The 15,809-nt window shown below is 39.7% G+C and overlaps 1 long non-coding RNA gene across 2 annotated transcripts in view; it reads left to right on the top strand.

Annotated features, from left to right (window-relative positions):
* Positions 1-15,809, top strand: part of LOC142020337 (uncharacterized) — a 47,494-nt gene that overhangs the window by 19,200 nt on the left and 12,485 nt on the right. The window contains exons 4-5 of one of the 2 annotated variants that reach the window (XR_012647370.1): positions 4,946-5,044; positions 7,855-8,220. This is a non-coding gene — a long non-coding RNA (uncharacterized LOC142020337). Of the gene's footprint in view, positions 1-4,945; positions 5,045-7,854; positions 8,221-15,809 lie in introns of those variants that run through there. The other variant, XR_012647369.1, reaches the window with a different exon arrangement.

Genomic DNA, 15,809 nt, shown 5'->3' with positions numbered 1-15,809 from the left:
AGCTGTGTGGCACCAGCTCCCTGAGTGACTCCCCGCCAAGTGCCTAGGACCATAGAGGCCCCTTGAGCGTTTGCGGTTCCCCAGAGCAGCTCCCCACCTACTGCCCACCAGCGGCAACAGTTCCCCATGCAGCACAGCCCTACCCAAGCCCCACAAGTGGCTGCCTGCCATTCCTGCCAAGAAGGTCTCAGGGCAGCGACTGAGCAGGAGCTGGTGCTTGGGGGTTAGGGAGATGAACTTTCTTATCCAGCATATTTAAATATTCAGCAGTCTCCCAGTCCCGGGGCTGCTGGATATGAAAGAGTTGAATGAAAGATAAATGATGAATGATGAATTTGTTGTTTTATTTTTATACACCCCCATTGCTATTTTTGGAATGATACTTTTTTATCTGAATGAGTTTAGCCCATGTGTTTTATGATGTACCAACACACTGCTTGTCTAGATTAGCCCAAGCCAGCAGGGATTACCAAAGCTAAATGGACATTGACAGAAATCTTTGAAAAATATGAATGTTACTGAATCTGAGAAATGAATGTAAAAATAGGAAATGTGAAAAATCATTGTTCTTATTTTTTATTTAAATTACAGGTTTGATAAAGGAGAATCTTTATTAATGCCCAGTTGTGCATTGTAAAATCCAGTATACTGCTCATTTACCTTGGTAACAGATGCAATTAATATGTAAATTCAAAGCATTCCTGATTGTACAGATATTGAAAATCATTTCTCTGGCCCTGCCATGACACTATTGGGAACATACATTAGCTGATGCAATGACATCCCCAACAAAAGTATTTACCTCAGGAGGCTGAATTTCCAGATCTAACATCTTAATCATGGTGTCATGTGGTGGTGCCCCAGCTGGTATGACATTTAGCAAATAGTGCTGATCTAATTCTTGTCTAAAAGAACCATATTGAGTAATGTTCAATGGAGTTAAAGAAAACAATATAGTTGATTTGCTGTACACTTCCTTGTCAAAGTCTCAAAAATCATCTCTCATGCCCAAAATCTATTATCTGATCTTTGGTGCATATCTCAGATAAGGGAGTTAATTGAAGTGATTGGAGCTTAATGTACTCAAGCTATTAATAGGAAAAATTACAGCCATTTTTCATGGGAAAACATGCTGAATCATTGAAAGATGGAAAGCACTTGTCACCTTGAATAAACACCAAAGTTCATTTAGCCTTGCTTTTTACTTGGGTCAGAAAAATGGTCACTTTAGTTTTGTTGCATAAAATTGGGCAAAGTTTGTCTATAATTAATTTAATAACAAGAGCCTTTGAGAACAAAGGAGCAGAATAAATTCAGACTGAGACACAAATTCCATCTTCTGTTAAATTCATACAGACCTACTGAAACCTGGAGGGTAGCTTTGGCTGAGAACCTAAAAGAACCAGAGGCTGCCCAGATGGCTTTAACTCTTTGGACTACTTCATTCCAATGGAAGAACTTGGGTCATTGTATTATCTTCCACTAGGCCTATGTGGTCTCAGTCATCAGCTTCTGGAGTTAGCATGTAGTTCTCCACAGCTTTTTTGTTGTTAATGTAAACTATTCAAAATCAATAGACTCCCGCTTGAATAACTTGCTGCAAAACAGCAACAACCCAGTGTGAGAATTATGAGATGCAAAGTGTTGACCAATAAGGATATTTTCTATGTTATTAACCAGTTATCTATGTGCACTAAATGATTAACTTAATTGCCATTAGAAGAATTATATATAGTATATTACAATATAGTATATGCATATAGCTATATCTTTATCTATCTATCTATCTATATATTAATTATGAAATGTCAATTATTAACTAATGAAAATATTTTTATCATGTTGTTATATTTATCTATGTGCACTAAATGATTAACTTATTTGCTGTTGGAAAAATATATATAGTATTTTTGTGAATGAAACAATCATTTCACATGACTGTGGCTCTGTTAGGCAATATTGATGACTATATTGGCTCTCGGACTATGGAAGTCTCTTATCTCTTCTTTAGACTCTATGCAGATCCTTCATAGTGAAGTCTACCGAACTGGCTTTTCCTTAGTTTGGCTGGATGGCTATGCCGGTTGGATCATAATTTACTGCCCAGATACATGAAGTGATCAACTTTTTCCATGGTTTGTCCAGAAGCACCATCATCTCTGTCACAATTTCTGTTGCAATACTCTGGATTTTTGTTCTAGCCAGAGAAATTTTAGCCCCAGGAGAGCTGCCTTGTGCTGGAAGCTCTCAACTATATTTCTGAGATTGGTAGCATCCTGACAAAGAGAGTTTTTCCTAAGTTACATGCACTGTTGAACTGGATGAGCCTTATTCTGTTCTCCTCTGCTCCTTGCATAGTCATTTACACCAAAGTGCAAAGTGCCTGTAAAATGGAACCATATCAAAAGGGTAGCATTTTACAGCCACCAGACATAGGTGCAAATTGCTACACCTGGTCCAGGGCAGCAGAGAATCAAGCTGTAAACAATCTTTATATTGAAACACTGACATCTTAAAATGTTTTTCTTTTATGTCACAATTCGGCTGAAGGAAACCTTTTCCATTTGAATATTGAATTAAGCTTTCTTGCTCCAGCAGGAAAATCAATGGTTATTTTTCTTCTGGCAACTAACTTCCAAGTCATAAGGAAAAAAAGTTCTTAAATCTCATAACAAACCCTCATAACATAACATAACAGCATCTGAAGAAGTGAGTTAACTCACGAAAGCTCATGCTCTAAACTTTTCTGTTAGTCTATAAGGTGCCACAGGACCCTTCGTTGCTGCTATACCATAACCCTGTTATCAAAAATAAAATTTTATAATGTTTTTGTGCTTACAGCTCTCCTCTAAGAGTTTGAGACCTGGGCACCATACAAATGGCATATCACACAACTACAGGCCTTCCATATGTGGTCTCTGAGTGCCATAGGGATTTGCTGTCAGAATAAAATTACTAATTTGGAAGTTCTCCAAAAGTCAAATGCCAGAAGCATTGAGGCCAAGCTGATAAAAACCCACCTATGGTGGATTAGACACATCATTGGAATACCTGAAAATCAACTCTGCCAAAAAAATTTCTGTGGAGAATTGGCCATCAGACTTGAGACCATCCTAGAAAGCGCTACAAGGAAGCATCGAGAACAGCATACACTACTGTGCAATAAACTATATGATCTTGAGAAGACTGCATGAACTAGCTCACCACTGTACCACACAACACTCAGAGCTTTCCTAGTCTTTGAAGTGGACAGACATAATCAATGGTTAGAGTTGAGGGGAAAACATCAAACTATTGCTGTAGCTGCCAAGTTGCTCACCAATGACTTTGTTTGCCTGATCTACTCACAGGCATGTGTGTCAAACTGTGGACTTTAGAGTCACTCAAGATCCCACTAATAAAGCATGAAAATGTCATCATCAAACTGACAAACTATACTCAGTCAACTAGCTACAGTATCAGACTATCACAACAGTTTGTTCTGTCTTGTTGCAAAATGCTTAAAAAAGAAAAAAAAAACCCTTCCCCCCTGCAAAACAAAACAAAAATTAAAAACAAACAAGACTTAATATATTACTTCAGGAAATAAATATAAAGCTTGAAGGTATAAAACATAGAGTGTCAGACAATGCAACATGTTGCTTTATTTCGTGCCTGATTTAGACATACCCATTGACGTTTTCCCTCATGCTACCAAAAGGAGCCCTAACTAAGTCAATTTGTTTAAACTCTGATATCATGTCTATTAGTGGAGCAATTCCCTGATTGAGGTTGCTATTAAAAGTGTTTAAGGCATAGTTAGCCCCCTCCTGCTTCAATCAAAATGTTAGACTAGAGCAAAGTTTGCAGGAGGGGTTTGCAGGAGATCCTTATTCTAATTAAAAGTCAGTTCAGTCCAGTTGATAGGAAAATAGATGAGCATCAGGAGACATAGGCTGTATTCCTGGCTCCATCACTGACCAAGTGTATGGCCTTATGCTGGTCATCCTGGGACAGGTTTTTAAAGGTATGTAAATGCTGAATAGTACAGATAGGCACAAAATGTGATTTTCAAGAGAGCCTTGGTACAATATCAAAACAAAAAGCAGTCAAGTAGCACTTTAAAGACTAGCAAAATAGTTTATTAGGTGAGCTTTCGTGGGACAGACCCACTTCTTCAAAATCCCCAGTCACATTGTATCTGCACTTTGAAAAACTAAATACTTTTAAAAATATGTTATTTGCCTTTTAGTGCTTGTTTCCTCTACCACTGTTTGCTTGTCTGATCTATTTGGATTGTAGGTTCTTCAGAGCAAGGTCTTTGTCTCGCTGTGTTTAGTACAAAGGGGGCTTGATATCAATGGAAGCTCTGGCTGTTATCATAATAGAAATGGTAATATTCTTCATCTCCCTTTACAAGAAAGTGTGGGTGAACTCCCTGTCTCTAAATTTCTGCCTGCAGTGTTTTATGTGAGACTTACCAAAGGAATTCTGAAGAGTAATGTTTGTGCTTGAATGGACCAGACATAATTAAATAGCATTTTCAAACTGTTCCCCAAAAAGAATACCCTCTATCCGACCATTCATGGAACTATAAGCTCCCCTCTGCCCTTGTTTGACTGTATTTATAATATATCCTATCACTAAAATTATTTCACAGAAAAGTAACCCCAGTAATGCTTTCTTCCTCCTTGCTTCAGACCGCAGGAAAGATGTCTAAATTGAATGGGCCAAGGAAGGAATAGATTGTTCAGCCTTTCACACTCTATCTGTGAGAGGGACTGAATCTCCAGGGTTTATTTCAGGCTACCGGGGAAGATGTTTATGAGAGATGCATGATATAATCTTCATAATGCATCATTGACCTGGATGAACTAAAAACCCTCTTCGAGTCTGTCATCTCTAGCCACATTTCTCCAAGTCACCCAGAATTGCTGCTAAAAGTTACATTATCATATTTTATCAGTTCATAGGCTGCGTCTTGGAATTCCATCAATGGCCTTATAAATTCACAGAGGACGCCAACGTAACATCTCTTGATTTCACTGAACATTAACACTTATAGGTGAGTATGTGTCAACCTTTGTCTTAGTCTGATGTTTAGCCTTAGCTACAGATTGCTGGCATGTAAGACATGAAGTATCGTAAAAGCTAATATTGAATCAATGAAACAAGGTTGCCTGTATTTAGAATATGTGCTTTCTGCAGCATGTTTTTAATTCCTCCTTCTAAATTCCCCATTGTTCTACAAGATGGAAAATCTTGAAATATGTGCTAGATCCATCTCCTAGTAAATTTCAGGTTAGTACTTTTGACAAGTGGTATAACTGGCAATCTAGTAAACAACATTCCTGAGCATAGCCATTTCAACATGTGGTGTATGTGCTCAGAAACTTAACTGACAATAACAACATGTTTGATATTTGATCCATCAGGTAGTAAAAGTGCATATTATCTTGAGTTCTCATGATTCTTTTATAATTGAAAGAGGTAGTGTATATTAAAATTGTTTGTCAAAGCCTTCAAAACTTGTATTTAATCTAGTGGTGAGATGAGGAAGTCAGAAATACAGCAAAAATGTATGTATTATAAGCTTGTGCTGAAAGTATAAAAATGCTGGGAAAAAATTGCTCAGTTATCTGCAGATGAAGAGATGAAATAGTGTGTGCCCTGAAGGTATTTTGATAAATAGATGTACAATTTGGAAAGGCAGTTTATCAAAAGTTTCTATGCTGAGTTTATGCACCCTTTCTCTCCAAGTTCCCTGAAAGAAGTCTTTCTTCCATACACTTTCTTCCACACATTTCTGACCAGCAAACGCAGGTCAATTTCATCATAGTCAGAAAATAAAAGGCTTTATTACTTCCCTCTAAAATATTGAGATGTTTAGTTAACTGAATACAAAATCGTTTCCTCCTTGCTTGTAACTTGACATAGTGCAAGTGCTATTTTTTGAAAGTTTTTTCTAGACTTATTTCCACTATTAAATATTCCTCCTGAGACTAAAATTATGGTGAAAAATTGTTCTAGTACTATCTAAGGTGAGTCCTGGCAGAACTATCTTTCTGAATGTATACTTCAGAAACTGGAATAGAAGAGAATGACATAGGCAAATAAAAATGGGAATTTTATATTTCCTTATTGGCATATTGCATATTGCAAGAACTCTACTCAAACAATGCATCCAGCCCTATGCTTGTCTTCAGTATGTTTGTCTCAGTTGGACTAGTTTCCCCAACCACCATTCAACTCTGTCTTCTCTTCATAAGCCATCTGTTGAAATTCCACCATATCTCAATAATCCTTTTTCTCAGCACAACTGACCTCCTGATTGCAAAGGCATCTATGGTTCCTCATATTTTTTCTTCTCCTTTCTTTCCTACATCTATATTGTGATCAATCCTGCTGATGTTGCTCCCACAATGGACCTAAAATTTAACTTTCTCCTTTTCTTGTTACTTACTTGTTATTATTACTTGTTAATTTCCCATCTTGAATCTTCCCGCCTTCTCCTCATCTTAGTTGTTTTTTGCATGGTGAGGCTCTGTAGTTTTTCCCAACAAAACCCCAGTTTTGCTGGGAAAAGCTTCACATGTGAACATAGCCTATGGGTTAGGGAACTGCACTAGAAAAGAAGCCAGGAAGACAGACTATAATGTGAATTACATTGCGTTATAAATTATAAAAAAAATTTTTAAAAGATGACTTATCCATAAATTATCCCTTCTATTCCCCACTGTCACTTGTCTTCTACGTGTCTATAATTACACAATAAGCCATTCGAGACAAAAACTGTCTTTGATTTTGTGTATTGTAATAGGCTGGAACACAAAACATACATATTAATAAAAGAAAACATCCTCTTTGTGATATTAAGAGCATCAGACCTCATAGTTTCTGCCTAAAACTCATCAGCAACAAAATACAACACGTTCCCACTTCATGAAAAGAATTATTTTTTCTATGAGGAGGGAGAAAAATTATTCTTCTTAACCTCTCATGGCAGGAGAAGCAGCAAGTGGGAACAAGAGAGGTTTTAGGTTGGACATTAAGAAAAACTCCCTAGCTCTTTGGGTGGTTAAGCACTGGAATAAATTGCCTGGGGAGATTGTGGAATCTCCAGCACTGGAGACATTTAGGATCAGGTCAGACAAATACCTGTCAGGGATAGTCTAGATCAGAGGTGGAAAATAAGATGGTGGCAGCTCGCTAGGGTTTTCCCCCTAGCAGGCTGCTACCTCTATATTTACTTTTAACTCCTCATATATGGGTGCTTGCAGCTATCATTGACCATGTATCACTATTCCCAGCCAATGGGAGCCACAGGAAGCGGCCCAAAACAGGACATCACTTCCTGCATCTCCCACTGGACAGGAATGACAATTTGTGGCCAAAAGGATCTGCAAGCACCCATACATGTAGAGAAGTTGAATGGCATCCCAGTGGGTCTAACTCTGGCTAACTGGATCTGGCCTGCAGACCAGTATTTGCCCACTGCTGGTCTAGATGGTGCTTGGTCTTACCATGAGTGCAGGGAACTGGATTTGATGACCTGTCAAGGTTCCTTCCAGTTCCAGAAGTCTATGATTCTATAACTTACTCGCTGTGCATGCCAATGTTGGTGGAATCAACACCTACTTAGCGTCATCTGCTATCACCTGTTTGCTGTGTGCTATTGTGTATATTCTAAATAGCATGCTTCAAAATAATTTCCTAACATGAGACGCCGATTACTATGTCTTGCCTATTTAGTCTAAATTTTCATGTTCCCCTTGCTTAGTGAAAAACCGGTAAGAATGCCTGGTCTTGACTAATTGTTGTTTACTTAGAGTGACACAGAGAGCTGTCTGAATGAGATCATCTGTTTCCCAACAGACCTATACAGATGTATGCATTGGTGTTTCAGCCTGTGTTCCCTGAAAGCTGAGCACTTGGCAGGTACCCAGAAGAGATTCAATTGCTGCCCAGCTGATTACCAGAGTGCTCACAGCTGGCAGCATTTGTTTCTACTGGTGTTGCACAGCCACACAAGCGTCAGTGTGAATAACAAAATTTATTCTGTATGTGGATAGCAAATATTAGAGGGAACATTGGTTGACACTATGTTGATCCCAGGATATTAAAGGGACAGGTAATATCTTCTATTGCCCCAACTGCTGTTGGTCAGAGAGAGAACTTTTAAGCTTACTGTGCTCTCCATCAGGAACCTCCTGAACACTAGTGGTCAAAAAATAGCTGAAAGTTATTCTGGGTTCTCAAAGTTAGTAACAGTCTGTCCACTGGTTTTAATGGGAAATGGATTTGGCCTACATGGGATGTCATTGGTTAAGAAAATTTGTACATGAAGGAGAAAGGCAGCATATGAAAAACAATGTATTGAACCTTTAGAAATATTTCCCTCTCTCTCTCCCAGCTTCTGATTGTGTCAGCAGAGAACAAAACACAAATATCAAAAATGTCCATTGTACCAATTCGTCACAAAACTCATGGGCATTCCACCAAAAGGTGTTGGCTTGTTAGCTTTTTCCTTCATCTCTCTCCCCACCCCTCTACCCTCCATTGTGTATTTGCTCCAAAGTGGGAAAACAACCTTTGTTACAAGATGGTAGCCCAATTTTGGAAGTGAAAAATTGCTTACAAGGAAAGGGTGAAACCGTGCTCAAACTTTTCATCACTTTCCTATAACCCTACTTGTCACACCTACATTGATATAGGAATTGTTCCACTACTTTTGTTGTTGTTTGCTATTGCTTAGCTTGGTTGTGTCCAGTTCAAAATTAAGTAGGCTGCATTATTAAATTCTAAACACTTGGTTGAACAAAAGTCTGCTTCATAAATCATTTTTAATAGCCTGTCTAAAATTTCTTTAGGGTGTTGCAGCTGCACTGCAATGTTGCTCAGCCAGTCGGATTCTAATTATTGAAATTATACAGCCAGCAGTTAAACCAGCAAACATTACCACACCACTCTGGTTGGGTTTTTGATGTCAGTTAGGCTCAGTCATGTTGTTTCGGCATTTTGTCATTCCCTAAATGACTAAGCCCCAGTGCTCTGACTGTTTGACACGCTAATCTTTGGAATTCCTGGGCAGGACTGCTTTAACCTCCTCTGGTTAATAGTCTCAGAGGGGTTAGGCTTCCTTATTAGATGGCAGGCTATTCTCTCTGCATGCACAAGACTTTTCACCCTGCTGTGCATGAATACAGAGGCGATCTAGCAATTAACTTGATGAATACCTCCATATTTATTTATTTATTTATTTAAATAATCTATGGCCAATTACAACACATTTTACAAAAGTCGGGAAAAAACAAACAAGTGAAAAACAATAGTGAGTCCCTTTCCAGAATACATAGTTTTTTCTTCGTCATTATTGTGGTCCTTTAGTGCTGTTAACTGCTAAATGATAGAAGTTATTGTTTAATGTATTGGTAGTAAAGGGAATTTGTAGTTATGAAGTTTCTGTCTTCAGTGTTTTTTATCCTGCTGTACTGTAGTCTATCTTTTCATTAAAAAAATGCATTTTTTACATCTCAAGTGTTGGAATTCTTTCTGTTACATTCCAGGAAATAGTAAAAGCACTGAACATTTCTTTGGCTTACTGCATGTAAAACTGCTCATAGTTAACACCTTTAAGGGCAGATCTACCCTACCCTTGAAGATCAACTTGCTCAGCAAAGACTCATGAAATTGACCCCTCAAGGGTTGCAGTCATCACCTGGACTCCTTGCAAGATGTGAAGAGGAAAGGAAGTTGAGGGGAGAAACTTTCCAATCAACCTTTTGCAATACAGACAGCCAAGTATCAGAGAGGTAGCCGTGCTAGTCTGTATCTTCGAGAACAACAAGAAGTCCTGTGGCACCTTACAGACTAACAGATATTTTGGAGCATAAGCTTTCATGGGCAAAGACCTGCTTCATCAAATGCATGAGTGGGGGGGGGTTGTTTCAGAGGGGTATTTAAACAGTTAGGTCCCAGTAAAAGGGAGGGCCAGAGCTGACAAGGTCTATTCAGTCAGGGTGGAAAAGGCCCTTTATCAGTACTATGTTGCCTCTTTAGTTTGACCATCAACCTAGGAAAGACCAAGGTACTGTTTCAACCTGCTCCAGGATCTGCTGTTCTCCCTGCTTCAATCTTTATTGAAGGATCAGAGTTAAAAACAGTGGAGGAGTTCAAGTACCTTGGCAGTGTGATAGAAAATGATGGCTCCCTTGACAAAGAAATCAAAGTTAGAATCTTCCAGGCCAATGCCAGAATCTGCCAGGCACTAGGACGTCTGACAATGCGAGTGTTGAATCAGCACAATATCCGACAGTCCACTAAACTGAGAGTGTACAAGGCTGTAGTCCTGACCAGTCTCCTGTATGGCTGTGAAACCTGGACCTTGTACAGAAAACATGTAAAACTGCTGGAGCGTTTCCACACATGCAGCCTGAGGTCAATACTGTACATTCCATGGTAGGACAGAGTTACAAACCTGGAAGTCCTGGACAGAGCAGGAACCACGACCATCAAAGCCATGATTCTGAAAGCCCAGCTTCGCTGGACAGGGCATGTCATATGAATGGAGGAATCCCTAAGCAACTCCTCTACGGTGAACTCTCCCAGGGCAAAAGGAATCAAGGTAGGCCTCGCAAGCGATATAAAGACTGCATGAAGGCCACCATTACTCATGCTGGTTTAAAACCAGATCAGCTAGAGCAGCATGCAAAAGACCAAACAGGCTGGCGTGTTCTCATATGACACACATACGACGACTTTGAAGAGCAGTGATGTGTACACCTCATTGATGCTCGTGAGAGGAAGAAAGCAATAGTAGCAGCCACACCCACAGAGCCAGGACAATTCCCTTGTCCCCACTGTGAACGTCCATACCAGTCAAAGCTTGGACTCCACTCCCAGTCTCTATTTAATCCTTGGTCAATGGAGTGAAATTTGCAAATAAATTGCAGCTCTGGGAGTGGCTCACGCCTTACAAAAGGAGCTTCTCTGTCCTAGGTGTTAACATCTCCACATTAGACTGAGAATGGGCCATTAACCAAGGATTAAACAGAGGCTGGGAGTGGCTCACACCTTACAAAATGAGCTTCTCTGCCCTAGGTGTTAACATCGCCACATTAGACTGAGAATGGGTCATATCCCCCACACCCACCCCTCCCACGGTCTTATATGACCTGTTTTTCCCTTTCTTCATACATACTACTGAAACAGGCCCTTTTCCACCCTGACTGAATAGACCTTGTCAGCTCTGGCCCTCCCTTTTACTGGGACCTAACTGTTTAAATACCCCTCTGAAACCACCTCCCAACTCATGCATCTGATGAAGCAGGTCTTTTCCCACAAAAGCTTATGCTCAAAAATATCTGTTAGTCTTTAAGGTGCCACAGGACTTCTTGTTGTTCTCATAGACAGACAAGTTAGCCAAGCACAGGTAGTCAATTCTGGCTAAGCAATTTCCATAGATAGAATTGTATACCTGTGGTTGACTTACTTTGCCCAATGCACAGGTAGCATAAGAACTTTAAGAAGATGGGAAAGAGAATTGCAGATGGCAGGTGACCAGGGATTGAAAGATAGGATTAATTATATCTCAAAACAGATGAAATATATAAATGGAGACACCGACTCTTTTTCCTGTCTTCTGGAACATTTCAGTGACAGTCTTATCATGAGCTCTTTCGAATATTGTTTCCACTATCTGTGACCCGTTTGTTGGAATTAATATGTGTAGGAAGCTATCATTTATACTCTGTCTACAATAAACATCAGGAGGCAACAGCTACTGAACAGAAAGTGGCTAGATTAACTGGCAGAAAAGTAGCACATTCTCATTTTGTAAAGACAGCAGTTTCAGAGACAACTCTTTCAGCATATTGAATTTAATAATCTGGTTCAGAATATACATATGAAGAATGCTAAATCGGGTAGCTTGCTGCTGAATTGTTGATATTTTTTCTCTGTAATTGTATTGAGTAACAGAAATGTGTGCTGTCTCTATAGAGACAAGATTATTGTACTATGTGTGGTAGGATCATGAGTTACCAAGTTTTTCTTTAAAAAACAAGCCATCCCCTTTTTAGATACTTTTGCCATAGAACTGATAAGATGGTGTGTCTTAATTTATCTTTTGGCACACCACAACATTTCCTTGGTCATCATATTAATAGCTTTTAGGCCCTTGAATTAAAGGTAGGGTAATCTAAATGTATAACAAGAAGTCCAGTGGCTCCTTAGAGACTAACAAATATATTAAGGTATGAGTTTTGTGAGCAAAACCCACGCCCACAGATGAAAAATGGAGAAGAAAAACAGAATCTATGAATTATATAGATAGATAATGAAGTGAAACATTTCCGTTGACAATCTACTCTTACTCGTGAAATATTAGTGTCAAAAACTCACTCAATAAAAGTGGGCTTTTAACACAGATAAAAGCTAAGACATCAGAACAGTGCATAAGAGGAGATCCTGGCAATTATAGACCGATAAGTTTAACATCAGTACCAGGCAAATTAGTAGAAACACTAGTAAAGAGTAAAATTGCAAGGCACATAGAAGAGCACGAATTGTTGGGCAAAAGTCAGCATGGTTTCTGCAGAGGGAAGTCGTGTCTGTCTAATCTATTAGAATTCTTTGAAGGGGTTAATAAACATGCGGACAAGGGGCACCCAGTGGACATAATATACCTAGATTTCCAGAAAGCCTTTGACACGGTCCCACACCAAAGGCTTTTATGTAAATTAGGGGGTCATGGGATAGGAGGAAAGGTCCTTTCATGGATCGGGAATTGCTTAAAAGACAGAAAACAAAGGGTTGGAATAAATGGTAAATTTTCACAATGGAGGGGGGTAACTAGTGGTGTTCCCCAGGGCTCAGTCCTGGGGCCGATCCTGTTCAACTTGTTCATCAATGATCTAGAAAATGAGGTAAGCAGTGAGGTGGCAAAGTTTGCAGATGACACCAAGTTGTTCAGGACAGTCAAAAGCAAAAGGGATTGTGAAGAACTACAAAAAGATCTCAGCAAACTGAGTGATTGGGCAGCAAAATGGCAAATGAAATTTAATGTGGGTAAGTGTAAGGTAATGCATGTTGGAAAAAATAACCCAAATTACACGTACTACATGATGGGGTCAAATTTAGCTATGACAGATCAGGAAAGGGATCTTGGAGTTATAGTGGATAGTTCTCTGAAGACATCCACGCAGTGTGCAGCGGCAGTTAGTAAGGCAAATAGGATGTTAGGAATTATTAAAAAAGGGATCGATAATAAGACAAAAGATATCATACTTCCCCTATATAAAACTATGGTACGCCCACATCTCGAGTACTGCGTGCAGATGTGGTCTCCTCACCTCAAAAAAGATATATTGGCATTAGAAAAGGTTCAGAAAAGGGCGACTAAGATGATTAGGGGCTTGGAAAGGGTCCCATATGGGGAGAGGCTAGAGAGACTGGGACTTTTCAGTTTGGAAAAAAGGCGATTGAGGGGCGATATGATAGAGGTATATAAAATCATGAATGGTGTGGAGAAAGTGAATATAGAAAAATTATTTACCTTTTCCCATAATACAAGAACTAGGGGACACCAAATGAAATTGATGGGTAGTAGGTTCAAAACTAATAAAAGGAAATTTTTCTTCACACAGCGCACAGTCAACCTGTGGAACTCCTTGCCCGAGGAGGCTGTGAAGGCCAGGACTCTATTAGGGTTTAAAAAAGAGCTTGATAAATTTTTGCAGGTTAGGTCCATAAATGGCTATTAGACAGGGATAAAGTATGGTGCCCTAGCCTTCATAACAAGGGCAGGAGATGGATGGCAGGAGATAAATCACTTGATCATTGTCTTCTGTTCTCCTTCTCTGGGGCACCTGGCATTGGCCACCGTCGGCAGATGGGATGCTGGGCTTGATGGACCTTTGGTCTGACCCAGTATGGCCATTCTTATGTTCTTATGTTCTTATTAAGTACTTGGGGAAACGGTGTAAATATATTCAGCCTAAAAAGATCATGGCCATTTTTGAGTTAGAGCCTTGCAGACTAGTAAGCCTTAGATTTTAGGTAAGAATTAAAATGTTTAAATGAAGGTGTTTCACAGGGTAGAGACACACAATCTATAGCAAGAAAATGTTAAGGCAGATGATGGTGATGGTAGCACTTTTATATAGCCCTAGTGTTCCCTGTAAGCTGAATGCTTGGGTGGCTACCCAGGAGAGATTCAGATGCCTCCTATATGATTACCAGAGTGCCCGCAGACAGCATCGTGCATTTCTACTGGTGGTGCACATCCACACATGGCTTCGTGCACATAATAAAAAATATTCTGTCCACAGACAGGAAAAAAAACCAAAAAGCAAAGGGCGCACTGGCCACCATCGAAATACAATATTTACACTTTACTTTGGCCTCTGAACTTGTTTCCTTCACATTTCTTCAATATCTTTCAACACTTTCATGCCAAGTATTATAAGCAAATTTATATATGGGGTTTACTGCCACTAAAAATCTGTTTCCAAAATATTTATGAGGACATTTTTAAATTATCTGGTTCTGAGGTGGTTAAGGAAGTGTTCTTTGGAGAACTTCTGTATAGTGGAAGTTCACAGTCTACAGAAATGTAAGGTTGAGTGAAGGTATGGTCCTGTGGGGAAGTCCAGGAATGTGACTCAGGAGAGCATTCTTGGCTTAGTCACTTTAATTTGTCAGTACCTCTGTTACCCTTCTATATAATAGAATTGATAGTATTTTGTCTATCCTGTAAACTTAGCCAGTGAACTCTTACCCTGTATCTACACAAGCCCCTTCCTTTTGGAAGGGGCATGTTAATGAGTGGACTTGAAAGATGCTCATGAGGCACTGTCATGAATATGCAGTGCCTCATTAGCATAATGGCAGCTGCGGCAATTTGAAAGTACAGCTTTTGAATTGTGCACCGCCAGTGGAGATGGGGACCTTTCAAAAGGACCCCCCCGGTTTTTGAAAACCCCTTCTTCCTAACACCAGATGGGAAGAAGGGGCTTTCGAAAACTGGGGTGTCCTTTTGAAAGGTCCCCATCTCCACAGGCGGCATACAATTCTAAAGCTGCACTTTCAAATCTCCACAGCTGCCATTATGCTAATTAGGCACTGCATATTCATGGCAGTGCCTCGTTAACATCTTTTGAACCTGCTCATTAACATGTGCGTAGACCCAACTTTAGTCTATGTCTTCACTAGAATCATCTGCCGACAGAAGTAACTGTCAACAGGGAAATCTCGACAGAACCTCTGCCAACAGATTGCATCTACACACACACACAACTTACTGTGTCGACAGACAGCTGCCAGACTGCACTGCCCTCTGGTGCCAGAAAGCAGAATGGCAGCTCTGCAAAGAGGGCTGCCCAGCAAATGAAGCCCACACTGTCAAACATTCTTCTCTTCTACCTCCACATCCATTTTCCAGGCAAGAAATTGCAAACTTAAAAAAAGAAAAAAAAGATTGCATCTAAGAAGCAGCAAATTCTTTAAAAAATCCCATTAATTATCCATTTTAGTAGACGTTCCTGTCTGGTGGTCCTCCTTTTGGTGGTCCTCCTTACTTTTCTACATTGTGCCAATACTATTGCCACATCTGTCAGTTGTACCATAAACTGCAATTTGGCTTTCAGCTCCATTTTGATCATGCTGCAGAATCCTGAGAGATGATTTCCTCCACTCATTAGTTGTTGACCAGTGTTATGAATGATCAAGTGCTCACAGTCTTGCTGTAGGTCAGGATAAAAACAAATTTCATGAAAAGCAGTAAGATACTTTCCTGCTACTACACCAAAAGAGAAATTCAGTTGAACTGA

The sequence above is a fragment of the Carettochelys insculpta genome, chromosome 13 (assembly GCF_033958435.1).
Source record: "Carettochelys insculpta isolate YL-2023 chromosome 13, ASM3395843v1, whole genome shotgun sequence".
Classification (NCBI taxonomy): Eukaryota; Metazoa; Chordata; order Testudines; family Carettochelyidae; genus Carettochelys; species Carettochelys insculpta.
Note: the sequence above shows the minus strand (reverse complement) of the source record. Positions and strands in the feature narration are given on the sequence as shown.